Source organism: Rhyacophila brunnea, unplaced genomic scaffold, assembly GCF_057557595.1.
Source record: "Rhyacophila brunnea isolate RB1 unplaced genomic scaffold, BYU_Rbru_1.0 scaffold_18, whole genome shotgun sequence".
NCBI lineage: Eukaryota > Metazoa > Arthropoda > Insecta > Trichoptera > Rhyacophilidae > Rhyacophila > Rhyacophila brunnea.
This window is the reverse complement of record NW_028232837.1, coordinates 36,270,052-36,293,402: the sequence shown is the minus strand read 5'-3', so window position 1 is coordinate 36,293,402 and position 23,351 is coordinate 36,270,052. Positions and strand designations below refer to the sequence as shown.

The window sequence follows — 23,351 nt, the reverse complement described above, 5'->3', positions numbered from 1 at the left end:
GTTATTCAGATTATAACCACTATGACTAGAGTCATTATTTCAATTGGTTGTAAAAGTATAATTCAAAATTATAAAGGAGACCATTCAATTCGTGGTAGGTAGATACCTATCTACGTACTAACATATTGAACGGTTTTGTGGTAAAACAATCAATGTACGGAATTATTTAAAGTAGTTTATGGGGAAGCCAGCGGCAAACACAATTTGAAAATAGCCGATATTTTGGATTATTTGTTGGGTTGGGTTAGGTAAGGTTAGGTTAGGTTTTCATTATTGAAATTCATGAATTTTGCCAAAATCGGCTATGACAATAAAATAATTAGCTCGGGTACCGCCTGGCTTCCCCATAACCGACTTGTACCGAATTATTTTTTGTCTATCTCTATATAATCTATATCTCTATATAGTCTATCAGTCACAGACGTTCAATACATTTTCTGGTGTCCCTCAGGGCTCAAACTTGGGGCCATTGTTGTTTACGATTTTTATAAATGACATAGCAATGGTCATTAAAAATGCTATGTTTTTGTTGTTCGCTGATGACCTGAAACTCTTCATGAAAGTTGTCACCTTGGACGATTGTCGTCAACTCCAACTTGATATAGATAATATATTAGATTGGGGCAGACGTAACAAACTGGACTTCAATATTGAAAAATGCAATATTTTATCGTTTACCAGAGCCTCGCGAGTATTATTTTTCTAATATTCGATGCATGGCAAAGTTTTTTCGCGAAAACCTTCTGTAAGGGATCTTGGCATTACGTTTGACAGTAAGCTGTCATTTAGTGGTCATATTGCTATCATTTGTAAAAAAGCGCTACAAATGTTGGGCTTCGTCTTGCGTACTTCCCGGTCTTTTCAGATGTTACTGTATTAAAAATTCTTTATAATTCCTTAGTGAGACGCCGGCTTGAGAGTGGGTCGATTGTTTGGGCCCCGCATCAGTTGAAATATGACCTTATGGTGGAGCGAGTTCAAAAGAAATTTTTGAGACTCCTTTATTTGAGGTTATATGGATACTATCCGTGGCTTTATCCAACTGACTTTCTCTTAGGTATGCTTACATACTGTAGTTTAAGTGCTAGAAGATATCAATATTTGGCCACGTATTTTTTTCGACTTATACGTGGTGTGAATGAGAACTCTGCCATTCTTGGTAGTATTGACTTTTGTGTCCCTGATAACTATATTAGAAATCGGGAGCATCAGTTGTTTGTTCTCCCGAGGAGCAGAACTAACCTGCCATTGGTGATGCCAATTGGGAGGGCAATAACTCTGTTCAACCAAATCGCTTCGGATGTTGATATATTCCATCTACGTGAGGATGAGTATAGGTGGACGTTATTTTATAAATTCTTAAAGTAGGTTCTGCTTAACTCATCCGGTGTACTTCCTTGTACCTATATAATTTTTTGTATGTACACATTTATGCTGTAGAATCTATCTCTTTTATTATGTACCTAATATTGTTTGAATAATATTTCGTTTTTTCTAAATGTCATGTTGTGAACGTCTTAAACTTATAATTTGTAATGTCCACAATATGTAAAATAAAATGAATTGAATTGAATAATAAGGGATACTATTGTTTATTTTTAATTTGTTTGAATATCCATGGAAACTGTGTGAACGTACAATTCTGGGCACAGTGTTAATATTTTTTTATATTGTGTATTTTCATTTCCAATTTCCAATTTTAATTACCGAAAAATTGGGGTTGGTGTTTTTCAATAAGTATAATATTATGATGAAACTATTACTAAACAATATATAAAAAGTATACGGTCACAGCTTTCACGTCTTTTAAAGGCCCAAACTGGGATTTTTTTTTAATCTCAATAATTTTGAAGAATAATCAAAGTGCGAAAAATACATATTTAAAATGTAAATACACTTCGGTCTTTTGATCGCATTAATATGTTTTTATTCTAGGTGTGAAGTGCTGTAATTTTGGCCATTTTTAGATACCTATTCATGGTGGGATTAGTGTTTTCTATGCCAATTTCGAATGAGTAAAAATTATATTATTTGAAAAAAAAACTGTAAAGGCACATCTTTTATCTTAAATTCTTCAAAATTATAGTTTTTCGCATATTAAAACACAATGAAACTATATTAGTAGGTACCTACTATATTTTTAATGTGATTGCGTATACAGTGTGAATATAATCATTCTGTCATTACATTACTTCAAACGAAAATTAATGGCACCTTCTTACTTGTGCCGTAATCCAATTTTAATTTTACTTTATCCTTCTAATAAAGTTCCTAACAAGGTTATATTAAACCACACCCCTGATGTTTTTCCTACCATACTCTAGTTATCTAGTACCTGCTAAAGAAAAGCTTTCACGATATTAAACGTGCTTTATCAATTTTCAGTGAAGGCAGTGTTTTGCGGAGGCACTTATGCGAACAACTACTCGTCTATCGACAGGGTGCCACATCATATTCTGCTAAGGGTACGTAACAATGTTATTCACTTATGAAACATGACTAGGTACTTATACTTCTTGTTTTACGGAAGTCGTTGATTCTATCGATGAGTATCATCAACGTTACAGTGGTGGATATTGATGAGGATTTTGATTTTGAGGTCTGGAGGCCCCCTTGCGAAAATGTCTTATTTTATGCGACAAATCACAGTTTATTGGTGTTCAAAATAAAATGATAACTATGTAGCGTGCTTGTGTATGCTAGGTGTATCGATACCCAAGTAACAAACTATTGGGGGAAAAGTATCGAATACCCACCTCACCCAGCTAATAGTAGACCGATTTACGGCAGTGTTTTTATTTGTATTTTTGTGCGCTTGCGCGAATAAAAAATGGTCTACTAATAGTTACAATACTCACTGTAACACGTCATTTGCCCAAAAACATACCCGTTAATTTGACGGTAACCGGACAAAGCAGAACGTGATAAAACAGAACAGTGACAAAATTAAACAGTGACAGAACGGAACAGCCAGGGGAAAAATAAAACATTCATTTTTGTAGAATATATTAAAAAAAATAATCAATTTTAAATTGAAATCATCAACTGTTTATTAGGTATATATATATATTATATATTTTTTACAAAATCCTTATCTACTATAATATATAGTATAAGTATTAAATTTTGCATGTCACGGGAGCTGATGACCCAGACAGAATATTGGCAATTGGGAACGGTGATCTGCTCTCAGAATTAAACAAAGATGTCATTTGACAATATTATTGTTATCTGTTGTTGCTACATTCATAGTTATTTGAAAACCTTGGCCTATGAACCGTTCGGTGATTATTTTTTCAATGTTTTGTGGCTTATAAGTACAGCTTATCCTGTGAATATCAGTATACGTCGAAATGCGTCGTGAATGTCTGCAAACTATCGCAATGGTGGAACAAAACCTATACAACTCCGCTGATAAGTAAAGAAGGTTCCAGAACCCGTCTGCTTTGATACGCATTGGTGGACGGAGCCAGTTGGCGTTGATGCAGAGACCGTTTCACATTATTTTGTGATATCTATCGAATAACATATAATGTATGAACAACCAGCTATAAAAATTGATAAAAATAAAATTATTTTAGTTATAGGTAGATACTCGTACAATGCGTATTATGCGAATTCGTCTTCTTTATTTTGGTAGTCTTGCCCCCCTTTGTTCTTCAGTCTCGTGTAGGGAATCCAATCCCGAGCCAAAATTCTGATCCCGGGATTTCGGGATTACAATTTGACAATCCCGGGATTGGCATTTTTTTCCGTTGTTAATATAAAATTTTTATATTTACAAATAACATTGATAAAATCGGTCAAAAATAAATCTAGTATAATTTATACTATTTAAGACATTTATTGTTAATATTGTATACGTTCAATCTTGGAAATACACAAGTTTAATGGAGTAAATAATATTGTAATATAAATGATAATGTGAATTTAATATGAGATTGCTGTTTCTGATAGTAAAGACATAATGAATGGATTAGCGAGATTTAAAATAGTAAAGCAAATAATCATGGCGTACTTATGGCCTTTCCGCTTCATAAATCTAATTAGTCAGCCAAATATGAAACTGCCGTAAAACGTATGATATCATGGTGATCACTTTGTTAAAAGTGCGAAGTATTGTTTTTTTTCCAATCTTTCTCATTTTTAATAATTTATGTGAAAAAATAAAATGAATCGGCAACCTACACATGGGTATAAATCAAACTTCATTCAAACTTAGTTTATTTCTAATGTAGTTATTTTTTATTGAAAGTATTTTTTCTGTTATATTTTCGCTTTTATTTTATTTTCCATAAAAATTGATAAAAAATCAATCCCGAAATCCCCGGATTATGTTTATCAATCCCGGGATTCATAGGTATCGAAAATAGCTCGAGATCCCGGGATCCCGGGATTGGAATCCCTAGTCTCGTGGATTCTAGCGAACCTTCTTTACCTAGCGGTCGATCTATCTATACCTAATACAAATACGAAATTAATTCCTGCGATATTACGCATTTACTTGGTTATTACTTAGCAACGCCGTGAATTACGTCGTTAACGTTTTAGTGGAACACAAAATAATTAGTAGATACCTAATATTATTTATTACGTACTTTAAGGCCATGCATTAGTTGAGGCACGGTCTAAAAAGATCGTTGCCAGGCGATGTGCGGATTGCGGGTCGCGGGTGCAAAAGACGCCTGTCAAACGAAATATTATTTCTCATATAAATCCAACATACGTCCATTTTATGTTCTGTTTATTATTCTATTAGTAACAATAATAATATATTCATTGACATGTTTTCTTTTTAAAGTAAATGGGTAACGTTTTTAGTCATCTTTACACGATTTTAGAATTAATTGGCCCGTCGCTATCACGCAGCAAAGTGACGTATGTCTGACTCGACGTTCCCTCCATGAATGCGAAGCGAGTACAAAATTTCGTCGCGCGTACAGTTGAATATTATTTGGCGTTTCACTGATGCGTCACCTTAAGAAATAATGTTTCAACCAAAGAGAGGCAAATAATTTTGTAATATTATCCTTACTACATTTTCAATAGAGACATAGAGTATTGTGATAAACATAATATATCTTCTGAATGTGTATTTAAATTACTCGTCGATATCGAATGGCAATTCGATGGATGGCAATGGATGAGGGTATTGTAAAGGTTTCCTAACTCTTAAGAATGGCAGAATCGGGCTCTATGCGCACCCACCAATTAAATGCTAAATATGCACTGACAACGAATGCAGTTAATTCTCGCTTATTTAATAAATTAATACAATAAAAGTACGTAAACACCATATTACCTACCTACTAAGTAAAGGATCAAGTGTCAAGTACCTACCGTCGATCAATAGTGTTAATATTATTAAAAATATATTTATTTTATCAGCTCTGCTATGCCACTTTACTGAATTGGGTCTTTTTCCTTTTTTTAGCAAACGTTGCATTCGATGTTATGCAAAGTGGGTACGCCGGGGTAAAAGTTGCGCGAGTGTTTCAGACTCTTTGGATACTTTTTGGACAAGGGGGTAGTTTCGTATAAAAAATCGAGCTAAGGAAGCGGGGTGAAGTGCAGTCTAGCGAAGCCTTATCCGGGCCCCCTTTATTTTACCAGAGATTTTCAATGCTACACAATATAACAACTATTGCCTTATTTTGATGTATAGAAAACAGGAGAGATTTACTTCTGAATTGAGGTTTGAGTGAAAATTGCCTCATTCTAAAAAACCTTTTTAAATCTATACCATGCTAAATATAATTGGCACCTTTGAATTTTCTTCGTCTTTGTAATCTTCCTCACGTCTCAAGGGTAGTATAGCCAATTTGACATAGACGACACAGTGCACTGAATCTTTTTTCTCTATTTTTGCCGGCATAGATGCGGAGACTAGAACGTTTCAAGATTTATTTCATCTAATCGATCCACCTAATTAGCATAAATTCTTTGCATATTTTCTATGCTATAGCATAATACTCAGAACTACGACTTTCAAGCCGTCAAGGTAAAATTTTAATTAAAAAATACTAAAAGTCTCGGGCAGACTTTTCATGATATGCATTATCGAGACTACATACTGAAAAGTATAAGATGGTTATGTTAAAAATATGTATCTACTTTGTAAAATTTGTCTTTTCGTCTAGCAAACATTTGTTAGTGGATTATCCATTTCTAGGCTCTAAGAAAAATAATGTTTAATTGTATTGTTATGATGCCTTTATAACGTTTTTATACTTAATTGTAAAGTTTTATCATGTTGAATTATTCTAATAATATAATATTTATTTGAGTATTGTAATGTTGAAGACGCTTGTAACTTTTTGATAAAAAATGCATTAGGAATGATTGAATGCAGGCAATCGTTCACCGGAGTAGATAGGGCTAATGCAAGGGGGATCAACTTATTCAGAGGCGCGAGGTTCGCCTTTGATCCAGCGATGTGGTGAAAAGTGAAAAACTTTGGTGCGATACGTTTTGCCCCATGGCGTTAAATAGCCGCACTTCCCTCTTAATATGCCTCAGTGCATTTAAGTTTAAATTCTCGATATAGTTATTATTACTTTTCAGCCTGCCTTGATTAATTATAAGCATATAAAATAAGTATTAAAAATCATGCACCTACGTACCAATGGAATATCGTCAATGTCTTCTTTAATTATTTATCGGCTAGACCAGTGGTATTCAAACTATTTCGTTTTTTACGGCACCTAAAAAAATCATCAATTTCTGGAATGGATTGGATCTGGTGTTCGCCCAAACCCAAGCCTAATTACACTATGTCGCCGGTGTAAGGTTGTCTTGCTTGATGCCACTTGAGCATCTAACTTTGACCATGCATTTGGCCATTGGATCCTTATGATCATCAACTCCTCATTAGTTAATTATTTATTTTAAATCGCCATATATCTTAAATAATATTCGTATTCGTATGAGTCTCGTACATACAATACCCACATTGGCTGCGCGGCTTAAGCATCGGCCTATGTCCTATAGCATCGTGGGTCCCAGGTTCGAATCCTGGGTCTTACAAGTACTTATATTGTTTTTCAATTTGTGGATGAGTCAGAATATGAACCTAATCGCTTGAGCAAGCGGCTGATATCCATTTCTCGTAAAAAAAATGTGTTAATACTAACCTCCACTATGTGGAGGTTCATATGATCCTATTAGAATCGAACATATTCGAAGAAGAGCATACATTGCCCTCGTTCTTAAGGGCGGAACGTGCTCAGCGTGGGTCAAAATGGAGCTTTTTTTCTATTTTCAAAGCATGTTCCTGGACATACCTTAAACGTTGTAGATAATCTATTTGTATAATTTTGAAGCCTTATTATCCTTTATATTTATTTTAAACATTTGATGACTGTATAAAGTATTTTTATTACATAAAATAGTATTCTTTTAAACCTCTCGCTCTAATGTTTTAGAATATAGTCATATTTCGGTACATAACTGTGCAGTGGTATTAAGATTTTTTACATTTATTAATTTTTAAACGCATTTATAAAACCATTAGTATAATTTATGACGAGATAATTTTAGTAAAGTCCCAAATAATGCATTTTCAATATTGTAACAATTTATTGTAAACACTTCAGTTGAGATGTGCCTATTCATTATTTTACTCGCCTTATAATGTATTATTAAATTCTTAACAAAACAACATGTTATATTCATTAGGTAGGTACCTACTTGACTTTATCATTATAGAAATATTTTCACGAAGAGATAATATAACATTTGCTTTTGTTTGTTGTAGTCGATTCTTAATTCACATTATTACAAAGATTTACTTTGCCAATTATCTGAAAGTATTAGTTTGTTAGTAAGAAAACTGTTCTAGATTCTGTTGCTATAAAAATACATTATTATTACTATGCAGCTTTAACAGTTTAAACAGCTATAACTTTTTAATACCAACAATAAAAGATCAGTGAAGCCTGAATCGTTGTGATCTAAATTATAGGCTCTACTTCCGGTAACGACTGTATTAGAGGTTGCCCGCCAAATTTACATCAACTGGTTCGCACAAGATATATTAGTACCAACTCAACGGGTTATAGGTATACCTATTAATATTATGATCTCTGATCAATTTATGATAAGTCCAAAATATTGTATTTTTTAATTAATAACATTTTTATTCAACGAATAGTTTACAAGATTTAAGAATGTAACATTCTAATTATTGAACATACATAATTTTGAAAACACTTCTGAGAAAATATACATTAAGAAAGCACTTAAGAGAGTATTAATTATAAGATCCATTAGTTAAAAATTATCGTAATTAAGTATGGTACCTTTAGCATAGTGGTCTATTTGCGTGGGCGCGAAACCTGAGAGATGCAGGTTCGATTCCTGCGGAGTGTCTTACTTTTTTCAACTATTGGTTATAATATATTTTCTCATAAGTGTTTGCAAAATTATGTATGTTCAATTGTATTTTTTATTTGAAAAATTATTAGCCTTTCATTTATCCGTTAAACTGTCATAGTACCATAAAATACCATCATTATTTCAATAATTCGGACTAACGAAGTTAATAAAAATATAGCCGCTTTTGGGTACCTACATATTATTTTAAAAGGCAGGTTAAATTTGATTAGTACTATTACATTAGCATCATTTAAGTAGGCATATTATCACTTTTCTTTTGGTATATTGAAATTGCCTTAATGATCACACTCAAGTCAACGTTTAATTTATCTCGTATTATAGAATAATCTAGTGTTGATAGATTGATAGTAAATCGATTTATCAACTGGTTCTCTGGTGATGCGGCAATCCGGTATGGGGACATCACTACCGATAGTTTTCTTACCGTTGCGCGAATTCGTTTGGTACCTCCCCAAAGATAGCTATGTGTTTCGAACGGTTGTAAACATAGGAATTATAAGCAATTGCGAAAATGTATTAATACATAAATAACGCGATATTCTGGAAATGGCATGTTTATTGTTGATTGCTCAGGTAGTACCTATCTATTCGTTGATACCTATTTAATGCTACATACTTTGGTATTTCATCGTGTTTTCTTTTCTATAATAATTAGGTACTGACCCACAATACACTTATTCGTCTCTATTAACTTAGGTACACAATAATTTATAATTCATGTTATTTAGTATGTAAATATATAGCCAATATGTATTTCGAAGAAAATTTCCCTTTATAAGTGCGAGTAACCACATTGTTTGATACAACGCTATGGTATAATAGTCGTGAACTATTCATTCGAATAATTGTAAATGTGCACTTTAGTATACGTACACACAGTAAACTGAAGCATTTCAATTGTATTGCTGGCTCCATAACAATATATTGTTAAGCCAAAAGGGCTATTCTTCAAATTTACATAAGAACAAATTTACTTAACAGATATATTTGTATCGAAAATCAATATTGTCTACTGACATTACTTAATGGAATTTGAATCGATTTGATAAATAAATTTGAATGTATTTATTTCGTCGATATATTTTTCCCTCTAGATTTCCTACAATAGTTAAAACTTTGTTGCGGAATAAGTCATGCTGACAGGACTTTTGTGGCGCTGAAAATTACATTTCCCCCAAAATATAACTCCAGATAAAAATCATTGGATGCATTTTTTACGGACAATCGAACACAACTTTATTTGATTGATCAATAATCACCTAAAATTAATAATTTTTCGTTAATTCATATGTAAATTTACTATACTTATTTATATTGTGAAGAAAATTATCATATTGTGTATTTTTGTTTAACGATAAAATATCTTTTCATTATTTTTAATGTACCTACCTTCATGCGGTATAGTTACCTTACAGTGCATGTGTATGTACAATTTCCCCCCATTTATCAAATTTCTATCCATTCCCCAGGCCGGAAACGACAAAGGACAAAAAAGAAGAAAAGGCGGAAAACAAAAATGGTTCAGTAAACTTGCGTTGTTTTGTTTCCACACAAACTCGAAAGTTGTTCCTGTGGGAATCCCTTATGTTTTTATGAAGTGTTGTCATATGAATGGCTCAAGTGACGTAGTTTCGAGTGAATTTTGTCATTTGGTATTATTCTTTCATGAGTTTTTTTTATTCTCTTTATGGCAACACTTTATGAAAAAGTGTCAAGTTATTTTATCGTGGTTTCTTTCATTATGCTTTATTTTTTTTATTCTCATTCAGATAATACTTGTAATATTTCATAAATAAATTATGTAGTTCTATGTTATCCTTATCAGTATCACTCTTCTTATCAGCTTTATCGTAATATAATATTCTGTCTACTCGTTACTATCTGTGTACCAATTTGATTGATATTATTCTTAATTAGCGAATTGGAATACAGCATTATCAATGTTCGAGATATCTGTATAAGATCTTTAATTATCATGGAAGGTCAAAAATGTACTAATTACTATGTAGACACCAGCGATTCCCAAATTATATTAAACGAAAAACTAGTATTTTCCTATTTTTTTTTTGTATATTATGTAGGATGTAAGTCGGAAATGAAAATTTCTTTTTACAAGCGAATTACGAATTAGTGAAAGTTAACAATTTATATTTTGCTTATTATTTAGCCGTCCATGAGACTTAATATTCCCTTTCGGAATGATATGGAAAATGCGTCCAATCTCTGTCGTCTGTACCGTCCAATTCATGTACAAACTTCGAATACAATTTTTTCGCTTTGATGATGTTTTTGCTGTGCTAATTTGATTATTCTTACTTATATATATGCAAAATGATAACAGAGTGAATGTCACGCAAAATTTAATGGATGACTATACTAAGAAGTGATAATGATATGCCTACACATAAATTGTTTAATGTGCAATATTTATATTATCACAATTAATTAATTATTGTGTTATATTAACGTTAATTGTGATAAAAAGAACCTCGTGACTTAGTTCAACCAGCGGGTCTATTCTATACAATTCAAATAATGAATGACCGGGGTCTCGTGAACAATTAATTGTGAATAAAAAAAATGTACCTAAGCGATTTTAATTTTCCCCAACCTAATAGAATACATTAGGGTAGTAGGAACTAAACAGTAAGTAGGTACCGTAAGTAGTAAGTCCGTACTAATAGTTTCTTGAATACATCTCTATGGTATATTTTTAATCAATTTATATAATGTAAGTATTCTGTTTTTTTATTTGGCCTATTATGACGAGAAAACGCAATTGCTTATTAATAATCATATATACCAGTGGTTGTCAATAGGTGTAACGCCATTATGCCTTAAGTTTTACCAATAGAAAGCTGTTGTAGCCCCATACCCATATATACGATTGTATAATATGTAAGAACTAGCTAGTCGCAATTAAATTATCGCTGTTTGATAGCACATACATACGTATTATTGCAATTTTTGTGAGTTGATAAAGGTTGAAAAACACTGATCTAGCCCTGCATCTTTTATACATTAATTCTAGAAGCAGGCAGAATTATTAGTTCTATAATTGGGTGGTTCAAAATAACTATGGATCAAGTCCATCAAAATGGATCCTGATTGGGTTTTCACTGTATATACTTACCACATTTTGATAGTACATGGATAGCAATTTTAAAATACATAGTCGAAATATAAAGTATAATTCACGCTTTATTAATATTAGCAAATTAATGTTAGCAAATACGTCTTTATACTGCTGAAGGAACTGTCAAAATGGACATGATTCACATTCAATTAGATGTCTCATCAATACATACTAGTATTGCCAATTATGCGGAAAATTGTAGAGCTACGATTGTGATATTAACACACAATATAGAAATCTGTTTTATCTAGCCACTGAAAAGAAAAATCGAATTAAGTATATGAAAATTTGACTTTATCCATAATTATTGTGAATCATCCAATTCAACAATAATTATTAACATACAAGCAAGCCGTCATTTTAAAGCCAATAAAAATATCAAATATTTAGCCACTAATGTGGATGTTCGCTATTCTTGTTATTTTTGAAAGAGTTTAAACATCTATAACATAGAAACTCTGAAGACATACGTTGTCAGAATATATTATTATGTGAATATCTTCCGAAATAGAGAAATCAGAATTTATATATGCTCTTGAAACCAAATATTTTTGTTTATTCAGATAAGTGCTCAGTATGCGAGGTCGAAATTTCTTTTGTTTGTTTGACGACGAACAATGCATACACCACTTTTGTACGTAGCGCCTCCCGCCTACATATTATATCGAAGTAGGGGTTTGGGATTTGATACACTACCCGTATTTGCACTGTTTCAGACTCTTAGTAAATACACGGAATTTTGTTTGAAGATTCAAACCAAGAATATTTGCGGAACTACTAACTTATAAGACGCGCATAGATGCGGCGTAATCTCAAATTCCAGACCTTTACAGAGTATTTATTTGATTAATATTGCCGTCTCGAGATCTAGGATATTTATTCGTAAAATTTATAATTCAAGTCGTATTAACTTTGAACTTCATGCTGTTCAAATATTTGATTCTGTTATATACCTACACATAAAAATGCTCACTTTCATGAATGGTAATATTATGTATTATTAATTCTTATTAACTATTAACTATTATGTATTATAAACTCTAAAAAGAGACCCTCATCAATGGCACTCAGCTCGAACAGGTGAAAAACTACATCTATCTGGGACAACAGGTGTATATTTGATGAAATTGTTCGCAGAGTAAAGCTAGGCTGGAGTGCTTTTGGCTGCCTGTATGTCTTCAACAGTGACCTTCCTCTGTGCCTAAAGCGCAAAGTGTTCAACCAGTGTGTGCTTCCCGTAATCACATATGCGTGTGAAACATGGTCCCTAAGTAAAAGAGAGATCCAGAAACTTTGAGTAGCACAACGTGGTATGGAGGGGTGCATTCTGGGCATAACGCGAAATGACAAAAAGAGGAATGAGTGGATAAGGAGCAGACAAGGGTTTGCGATGTGATAGAGTTCATTAAAAGCCTCAAATGGAGATGGGCTGGACACGTAGCTCGAAGAAGAGACAATCGTTAGACAAATTTACTCATCCAGTGGTATCCCAGAGATACAAAACATCCGCAAGGTAGACCTAGAGGCCGCTGGATCGATGAAATTATAAAGTTCTGCGGAAGTAGGTACGTGGCAACGCAACGCACAGGACCAAGAGAAGTGGAAGCAGCTTGAAGAGGTCTTCATTCAGCAGTGGATAGATTCAGGCTGATGATGATGATGATGATGACTCTAAATTAATATTTTTTTTCTGATACTGAAAATGTCATGTCGCTGGCATTCATCGTAAGTGCTCAAAAATCTGAAGCATCTATCATATTACGGAAAACAAATTTATTTTTTCAGAACACACAAATTTTAAGATTTAATTTGCCCATCTAGATCACTATATTATCTGCAGAGAATTTATTAGCAGAAGAATAATCCAAAAATAAGTTATGTAGGTACCTACGAGTATCTACAGGTGATGAAACACCACATTTTCGCGTCATAATATGCAATGAATGATTTCTGCATCCAATTTTTTGGCATTCCATTTAATTTGTATTTTATATCTAGTCTATTAATTATTATTATTATATTTTTAAAGATAAGATTAGTCTCTCGTTACCATAAATAACGGACGGTTTGGAAATGTAGATATCATTGGGGATAATGCTCGGGTTACACTCGCCGCCAGTCCGGAGGAGAATGCACACGGAGATCGGAAGGTGTGTGGGTAGGTAGGCGTGAACACGCTGTATCTACGCTGCAGTAGGTACTTACCGTTTTAAATTTATGTGCGTCTAAATTTAACATTGTAGATCTTATTAAAATGTTATGCCTAGTACAGACCGAGATACGTCTGTTCGTTGAACATATTATTATCATTGTGTCAAAAGTTTCTTTCAAGCATTTACGAACTTTAATTAATATGTTCTGATACAAATGTCCATAATATGATGAAATACATTGTTTGCTTACACTCATAGCTAATGGTCTTGCTATGGATTAGGTCTGTCTCTATCAAAGATATATAATAAACACGTGGTTTCCATATAAAAATCGGTGAAGCAAATTTCAGTTAGTTAACTTGAATAATAAAAATATATTTTTTACAATTATAAATAGGTATGCATTGTTTAACTAAAAACAAATGACCTTGAATCATTGTTTAAAAAATACAAAAAATATTTTTGTAGATATTTAGGTAAGGTAAATCATTCTACAGTGGCACTATCAACGATTCGCGCATGATTTGGATTGCGTGCGACAATGTATACTTTAATGCTAGAAAACAATATCATTTCAACTCAAAGCCGCGTTTGTCCTACCCATGGTGCCACTGCATAATGATTTACCTTTATACTTACCTACCCTGCTACTCAACCACCAATCACCATCGTTACGTCACAGATCTCGACTTGCGTAGAAATTCGTAACGAACGGGTAACGACTGTCGCAGGCAGTGTAACGGCCGCCGAGACAAACGACCGACGACCGGAAAAACACTTTTCTTTTTGGGAAAAACCATTAGCGCCGCGCGAATTTCCCCGCCGCCTCGCCGCTGCGCCGCGCCGGCAGTCGGCTCGCGTGTCACCCTTCGCAGCATGCCGTTTTTGTAACACTTTTCTCTAATGCGAGAAACGAGTTCTATTATCATTTATGATGTACCTGCCTCTGCCCGTGTAACGACTTTTCGTTTAAAAAATCTCACCACCCCGTAACACAGAATGAGTAGACACCTACTTTTACCTACACATCAATAATTCGTAGAATCATCACACTTTAATGAAAAAGTTGCCATACTTTCGACTGATGGTAGTTATAACCGTTTACTGTTGATTATTTTCTGACCTGAATTTAATATACTGTATAGGTACCACGGGTGACATCCTTTATTCATATTATTGTATACAAGAGCATTTTTAATAGGGTGAAGATACCACGTTAAAAGTAATCATACAATTTTATTATGCTTGTGGGTCGTCACATTTTCAATCATTTCACAATTGCGGAACAATTTTACCTTGAACATGCTAAGATGAAATAATTTGGCAGGGTGAATGTGATTATTGTTATGGTTGATATTTCTAAACTGCACTTGCGTCGAGATAATTTCATTTGAAATTGCTGTTTTTCTTTCGTTCGACACCGCTCTCGTTTTCTGTCAAAACTATCAAGCCCCTAGCGCTAATGTGGTATGTTTATACATAGTCTCTGATTGAATGCTGTCAAACATTACACATTTTCTTATTGTATTTGCTTTTACTTTTAAATTAACAAACATTACATTTGTTTTAACTTAAGTACTAGTCGTCGTTTGTTTACAGTTTACATTTACACTTTTTGCACTGGTTTTGCTTCTACGTCTCGAATTACGGCTTCCCAAGGTCGTGGCAAAAATTCTTTTCTATTATATTTTTAAAAACTAGACCGATTGTAGGTACCGTAATATATGAAAATAAACGGTATTGCCTTGTGAATATCTCGTAAATCCAACGTGTCCAACTCGGAATAATTGGATGCAATTTATTAATTAAATTCTATTTTGTATTTATTTATTCAAAATTATCAGCGTTTTCAATCTGGGAATTTCGTGATCAACAAATCCAGACTAAACCTGTTATCTAAGTAGGTATGGTTAACTTGTGTATCAACCTTACCTATAACTTGTAACACTGGTTCAATATTCTCGACTTGTTTTCTTCTGACATGGTATCTATTAGGGAATCGAATCCCGGACAATGTTCGATATCTACGAATCCCGGGATTAGTAATCCCGTAATTTTCGGGATTGATTTTTTTTATCAATCTGAGTCAATTGATATGTGTAAAAAATCATTATGTTTGTGACGTGTAATTGTACCTGCATATTATGTTACATGGGGGGAGAGCGCAATCGTAACAACATCAGAAAAATAATAAATCCGTTTATTATAATGAATTTAGGACGAAAAATTAATATTTAAACGCATTTACAAAACCATTAGTAATATTAATGTTAACATTATATAGTGACATATTTACGATAACAAATTATATTTAATAATCTTTGTGATCCCAAATTTGACAAGAATTAGGCATTTTATTATTCAAAAAACTGGCAAGATTAACACATTTGAAGATAATTCTAAATAAATAATTTATATAAACTATCGAAAAAATGCCAATCCCGGGATCAAAATTTTAGCTCGGTATTGGATTCTTTAGTATGTAGGATCCAATAGTATTTCGGTTGTGCACTAATGCTAACCTACATTTACTAGCTTCCCATTCACATACCTGTATAATTTAACAATGTCGTACGTCACGGCAGAGATGGAGCCACTTGACAGCCGGATACTGTGTCTGTCACATGATTGGTGCGCGATGCGCCGGAAGTGGATTTTGACAAGCGGGTGGGGGTGAAAGGTGGGGGTTGATGAGGGTTCATGGCGTCGTTAGCGTCATGACGTCACAACCGGACATGCCTTGATACTGCCTCCCCGGCTACCTCACAGTAATACTTGTGTGTCAGAGGGCTGTCATCCTGGTAATTCGTATAACATGATCATCGCATACGTTTGATGTGAAAGTTATCAATAATGCAGTTAACGGCAGAATTTCTGAAACTTGACTGGCATGGCCTTTATAAAAACCAGACATTCACATTTGTATGATATTATTATTAATTAATTAAACTAATGTTGTTATTCATTTTTAATACACAACATTTTAAAATATGGCAGTCTTTATTGAACAAACGCCAATATTTATCCAAAATATTTTTTTTATGTTTAGGGGTGTTCCGAATTATGTATCTTAATATTCGTTTATTTTTTATTCATCATCATCAACCTGAATCTATCCACTGCTGGATGAAAGCCTCTTCAAGCTGCTTCCCCTTCTCTCGGTCTTGTGCGTTGCGCTGCCACGTACTTCCGCAGAACTTTATCATTTCATCGATCCAGCGGCCTCTGGGTCTACCTTGCGGACGTTTTGTACCTCTAGGATACCACTGGATGACTGAATTTGTCCAACGATTGTGTCTTCTTCGAACTATGTGTCCAGCCCATCTCCATTTGAGACTTTCGCGTTAATTCAGTGCTGAATAATTATGCGAATGGAGATCTTCGCAGCCGCAATTTTTTTAATAGCAATAAAGTCTTTTTGGCGAGCATTCGGATTGCCCGATGGATCCAACAGGCGGTTGTACTAACTTGAACATCTCTTCCCATTTTGTGAGTTTTCACTTGCGATTCGCAAGTCTACCTAATATTTAATTGCGTCGCTAGTTACTCACCCGCCGACTTCGGTCGGTTAACATACGTTAAGCGGCAGCATCTGGCCCTAAGTATTTTTCCAATTTACCATTATTAGATACTATAATATGTTAGTTTGGGCCTTAATTGAAGCAGTAAATCTATATTTTTTTATTGTAATGTGTATTGTAATATATTGACTCTATTTTCGTGAAATTTTTTTCGTCGAATGTGACTGCAATCGTTTTGCTTTGTTTCGACTCTGCAACATTAAATTTATATTTACATAGTCATATAGATTATTCTTTCTCAAAGTGGGCGCTGGAGGCTTTCAGGGGGGCAGTAGAAGGCTCAAAGAAAATTAGGGGGCGTTAAGGAAATCTAGAGGGGCGACGGCAGACAAATTCTATCTATAAAAATCCGACGGAATCTAAACACGACACCACTTGAGATGCGATTTACTACTAAATATACTAATAAATATATAAACTAAATAAAATTGTCTGTGATTCTCTGTCTTGGAGACCCGTATAGACGAAAAAACTAGAGTCGCTTGCGCATGCACTAGTCTCGTTCCCGCTTTTTATTTCATGAATCTAGCATCTCCGGAAGTTGACCAAAATGGCGTTTTGATCTGTCAAAAGGTAAGTTAAAAAATATGGGGGGCACTAAATTTTTTTTGAATCGCAAAGTGGGCGGTGGTCGATATAAGTTTGAGAACCTGTGATATAAATAGTTATCAAAGGCGCGACCTTATGATGATCTTATATGGAAGTAATTGTATGTATGTACTATTCTGATTTTGCGGCATATTTCTGTTACCGCAGTAGGTACACTATACAATATTAATAACATAAGGATTGCCTACACATTTTTATTGAGACATAGAAATAATTATTGCGCTGTTAATAATATTTTCGATAACATCATTTTATCGCAAATTATTAAAGTTTTGGTATAAATACATATTGTTGTGGATCAATCAACGAAAACTCCACTTTATGTAGGTATATTAACAAAAAAAATATTCTTTTCGAAATTACTGTAAGAAGACATGTTAACAACCTCTTTTGTGTTCTGATTGTGCTAGGGTTGCCAACTATGTTTGAGACAAAACCGGAACATTACATACATTTTACGAAAACTGTTTTTTTTTAAATGCCCTAGAGCTAATTATCTTAGAGCTTTTCATCTGTCAACTATTTCGTCTAGTCTACGATATTTGAGTGATTTATATGTCTATTCAATTCATTTAGTGCGTAAATTTTCCGTACAAAATCTGTTTTGAGATAGCGTTTTTCAGCCTTTCTTACCTACTCAAATAAACAAATAGCCAAAAATAACCAAATAGGTACGTGTCCAAAGAGGCTTTTTATGTTAATACTATTTTATGTATTACGTATTTAAAAAAAAATGTATATTTAATATTACTAAGTGATTTTGGTCGGTGGCTTTCTATAAACTTCCAGGGTGTACATCCCAGGTATGATTCCACCGGGTTCCTGGACATAGACTTTCACTATGGAACAGTCCCGTCTACACTGACACGTTTGATTCCTTTACACATTATTTACTGTTAAATACGATATTTTAAATCTTGAATGTGGGATTCCGTGGAGTAATAATTATACAGGACGTTATTATTTAAATGCGTAGTACATTTTTATATGCTTATGCATATTATTGAAATAAGCTGATAACACAAATATTGTGTTGATGAGTTAGTTGTTGTTATCATGTTTATTTATGTTTAACGCAATATGTGATGCGTTGTTCTTTATATTATAATAATCATAAATAATTAATTTGTGGAGATAACGGTTAATTTATAACTTAATTGTGCATTTTGATATCAGAACATGAATTAAAATGCATTATTACTTATATGAAGCATTAGTTCAACAGTTAATTGGAGAGACCTACAATAATGTATGGAACACTAGTTCAACAGTTAATTGGAGAGACCTACAATAATGTATGGAACACTTTTTTTTAAATATTTGAAAATATAATCCGTATTTGATATCCAAATTCCCAGCAGGGGTGTCGGTTGGTTATCTTATCACTCTTGCGTTTTATAAATAATAAACAAGCAAATATGCAATATGTTAAAAAAAAAAAACAAAATTGGCAACTGATATTACTGTAATAATTTATTTTCTTTTATTTTGTTAACTGTCAATAATTCATGGTGGAACTGCATTGTATTGTTTAATTTAATAAAACGCATTTTTTTGTAGTACTTATTCCACTTTTAATCAATAAATTAGTACCGGTTTCGTCCGCCTCAGAGGGACATTTTCAACCAACTAACAATAATTTATGAGATGCAGGATAAATTTACATTTAGAGGATAGTAGTATGTATGGTATAATTTGTTCGAATGTTGCATTGAAGATAATTAAATTATACAGAAAGCGGTAATCATAAAAAGTAAAATTATTTTCATGAAAAGTCTATAATATAAAATATCACATAGGCACTTACTTACATGGGTTAAATAAAACGAATTTTTTCGACTTCTGAAATTTTCAACTAATTAGAATATTTATAAAACGACAAGCTATATATAAATATAGGTATCCCATGTTTTCAATGACCACATCCGTTAATAATGTCTCCCTCCCTGCGCCACGAGTATTTGTCAATAAACTGTCCACGCTTTCAAATATTGATGATTGTCAATACTATACTCTGTACTACACCTGCCCGATAGTGATCAATGATCATTGATCATAGTGGTTGTTTGACTACCCACAACTACAAATTCTATGATATAATAATCGTGTGAAATGGTCTGATCTAATAGTTTGGACAGCTGTTTAATACAATCGGCGCGTTGATTTTTAATTGTACAAGACGTTCTGCATTCAGAGGAGCTGTACGTTTGATATTTACTTATTCGCTTATGTATTCGAGTGCGTGTGACGCGGTTGTACCATATTAAAAGAAAGTACCTACTGATAGTAATATTGCTGTTGAATGAAAAGTATGAATACCACAATATCAAAATATCGGTCGAAAAGTATTGATGCCTGTACGGTGTGTCGGTACAAGGTATGGCCCTAGTCGCAGCCATATAGAGGAGACCAGGTAGCATGCACGAGTTGAACAACCGTCATTTGGTCCCAGGGAACTCAGAAATAATGGGAACTGAAATACCTAATGGGTAAGGAGAAGTAGGCAACCAATCTCGAGTAAAGAAAAATACGGGATAAATTTAAACACGCGTCAAAAATATGTCATACGTCGAATACTGACAACTGCTCTCGGTTTATGTACTGACGCTCATTTAATATTGGTGTATTGAAGGGTTCAACACACACAAATGCATGTCTATAATGCGTGGTTTATTTTCGTATGACACTCATACATTCAAAACCCTGCGTCAAAATTTACTGTATTTGTATAATAGCCTATTGGAATTCTATTTACTATCTGTTCTGTGTTTGGTCCTCATCGGACACAGCTACGACCTACAGGCGAATCAAGGACCACCATCATCTTTCGGTGACATCTACATTTAAACTATTGTAGTTTAATTTAATAATTTTTTTTTGTAGTACTTCTTCCACTTTTAATAAATAAAATAAAAGCAGAACGAGTATCTACTACAAAAAATTGCGTTTTATTAAATTAAACAACAATACAATCCAGTTCCACCATGAATTGACAGTTAACAAAATAAAAGAAATTACATAGGCAAACTGGAAATAATTATCAGTGGACTGTCTGCGTGCGTCGGTGGTGCATGCAGCTTGTATGGGATTTGAAAAATATTTAAAATACTTATATTTTTTTAACCATGATGTAGTAAAATAACTATACCATCTGAAATCAGTTGTCATAGTATGTATTGCAAAATAGGCAACAAAGCATTGCTTTTTCTGCGGTAAATAACGCCGCAATAAAAAGAGATAAGGTTAGTGTTAGTATTTATTATACATCATATCAACTTAATATAAAGTTATAATTATAAATAACGATATTTGTACATTATATACAGTGGTTAGGTACTTACATCGACATATTATTGTTTTTTTTTTATTATTTCTGCACACTTCGTCATTTTGTGGTAGGAACGAACACTGATAGCAATAACATGACATCCTATGCCCTCGCTTCAAAACATTGCAAATACTTTGATATGCCTAATAGAAATAAATGAATATTCATAATTATTTTATATGTACCCACCTACATATATAATCATTTATCAATTATCATGAAATATGACTATATTATTTACAGGTAATTACCAAGTAATCAGTGAACTTGTATGGTTATGCTAGAATACATTGTGAATCATTTTAGCTGATTATGTTTCTGTTTATTAGCTACCTTCTTATAATATCATGCTTTATAATGTTATTAAGAAAATAAGCTTTTCTTCCTGCTGTATATTCTGTTACCAAAGCTCTCTGTTATGCCAAAGCCTTGAGATCATAGAGTGTTTTAGGATGACTATGCATCTGGTGGATTTTCTCAGAGTGCATTCAATAATGCACACCGAAATTGTGCGCAGTCGACCGCTGTACTCTCTCACTAGAAGTGAGCGATACATTTTACAGATTCTCGTATGTATTACTTGAAACGTACCTACTTGTAATATTTGCACTCATAATTCATACATGTATGTATGTCTACCTTCCTACGATCCACCATTGTTGAACACTTTAATACGAGTATTTGCGTTACTACTACTAAACTTGAGTCGTTGAGATTACTAGTTTAATGATAGGTACCGGGTGTCGTAATTTTCTTTTTGGTGAATTCTTTCCTTCAGAATGTGTTAATATAGTTAATATTCCTATCCATCTAAAACACACTATTACAGTACCTAATAATATATATGCAATAGGTACATATTTCGTAAAATGCAGTTTATTCTTATCTGACTTGATATTGTTTTACTTTTGTTTTCACGAAATTCAAAACATTTTGGAAACCTACGACACTTAAACATGATTTATTATTAATATATTGTATTTTCAGATATTTGTTTATAGGCAATTAACATTACATCTCCAATATAGACAGCGGCGATTATCTTCGACGCAGACGACACAATCGATTCGTGAGACGATTTAAAAGGGGGCCTCGTAACAGTTCAAATCTGTGACATAATTAATATGTTATACGAAGATGTGCGTATTTATTACGAATTGAGTATAAAATGTTAACCAAGTCATAAAAAAATCCCCTGTGCTTATCACATAATAATATATTATGTCATCACTGTTATCATCGAAATATTTAGATTTGATTTATGTTCTTTTATATTTTATCGGAGGGGCGTCAATATCAGTCGATGCGTCGGGCCTCCACGTCTCTAAACCCGCCACTGAATATGTATATGGGTTTCAATTTTATACAGTTATCCCACGATAAAAGAGGATTCGTTGCTATTCAATACCATGCTTAGATTGTAAAGACAAAATTTTTATCAATTATTGGGATTGGAACCCGCTATTTGTGGATGGATATAAAAGCGAACCTTCTGTCCACTACCCCATTGCAGACGGATGTATTTTATTATCTATCTAGTATAAAAAAAGAGAATTCTTTTTCTTGACCACCTAATGAGTAATATGTTCAGGTAACATCTGTTTTAGTGGTTGTGTTATCGGTGCCTTTGATATTAGTTGTAGATTATGCTATGGGTAATATTTTATATATCTACTCAATTTATGAGAAAAACATATAAGTGTATTTTTAAGATTTTAATATTGAGTAATTGTATGGATTGTTTAACTTGATTCGAAACCACCATTTAATTTTTGACGAATCGATTGCATCATATGCGTCAAAGAAAATTGAATTAACCTACACCCCGCACTCGCAGCTAACCTGATCAACTGTGGGTAGATTACGTATACAGTGGACGTTAAATTCCCCAATAAATACACCTAATGTGGGTATTTTTAGTACTGTGTAGTGTAATGTGCAAGATCAATGTTATTTAGAACTTTTACACTTGGTCATCGTTCACTTTTTATAACTTGAAAGTCGTAGCGCAAAGAGAGTAACCATTTGCATTTTCCACAAAGTGCGCGGCCGTTATGTGTGGTGCGGTCGACGCTCGAGAAGAGTTACGTCTGACTCGTGATGGGAAGGAAGAATTTCTATTCACTGTGCATGCATCCTTTCTTGCA

The 23,351-nt window shown here is 33.4% G+C and overlaps 1 protein-coding gene across 1 annotated transcript in view; it reads left to right on the top strand.

Moving 5' to 3' along the window:
* The window catches only part of Tl (toll like receptor), a 407,432-nt gene that overhangs the window by 127,156 nt on the left and 256,925 nt on the right, over positions 1-23,351 (top strand). The window contains exon 3 of the mRNA XM_085945120.1: positions 2,386-2,465. The gene's annotated coding sequence lies outside the window, so the exon portion shown is untranslated. The remainder of the gene's footprint in view (positions 1-2,385; positions 2,466-23,351) is intronic.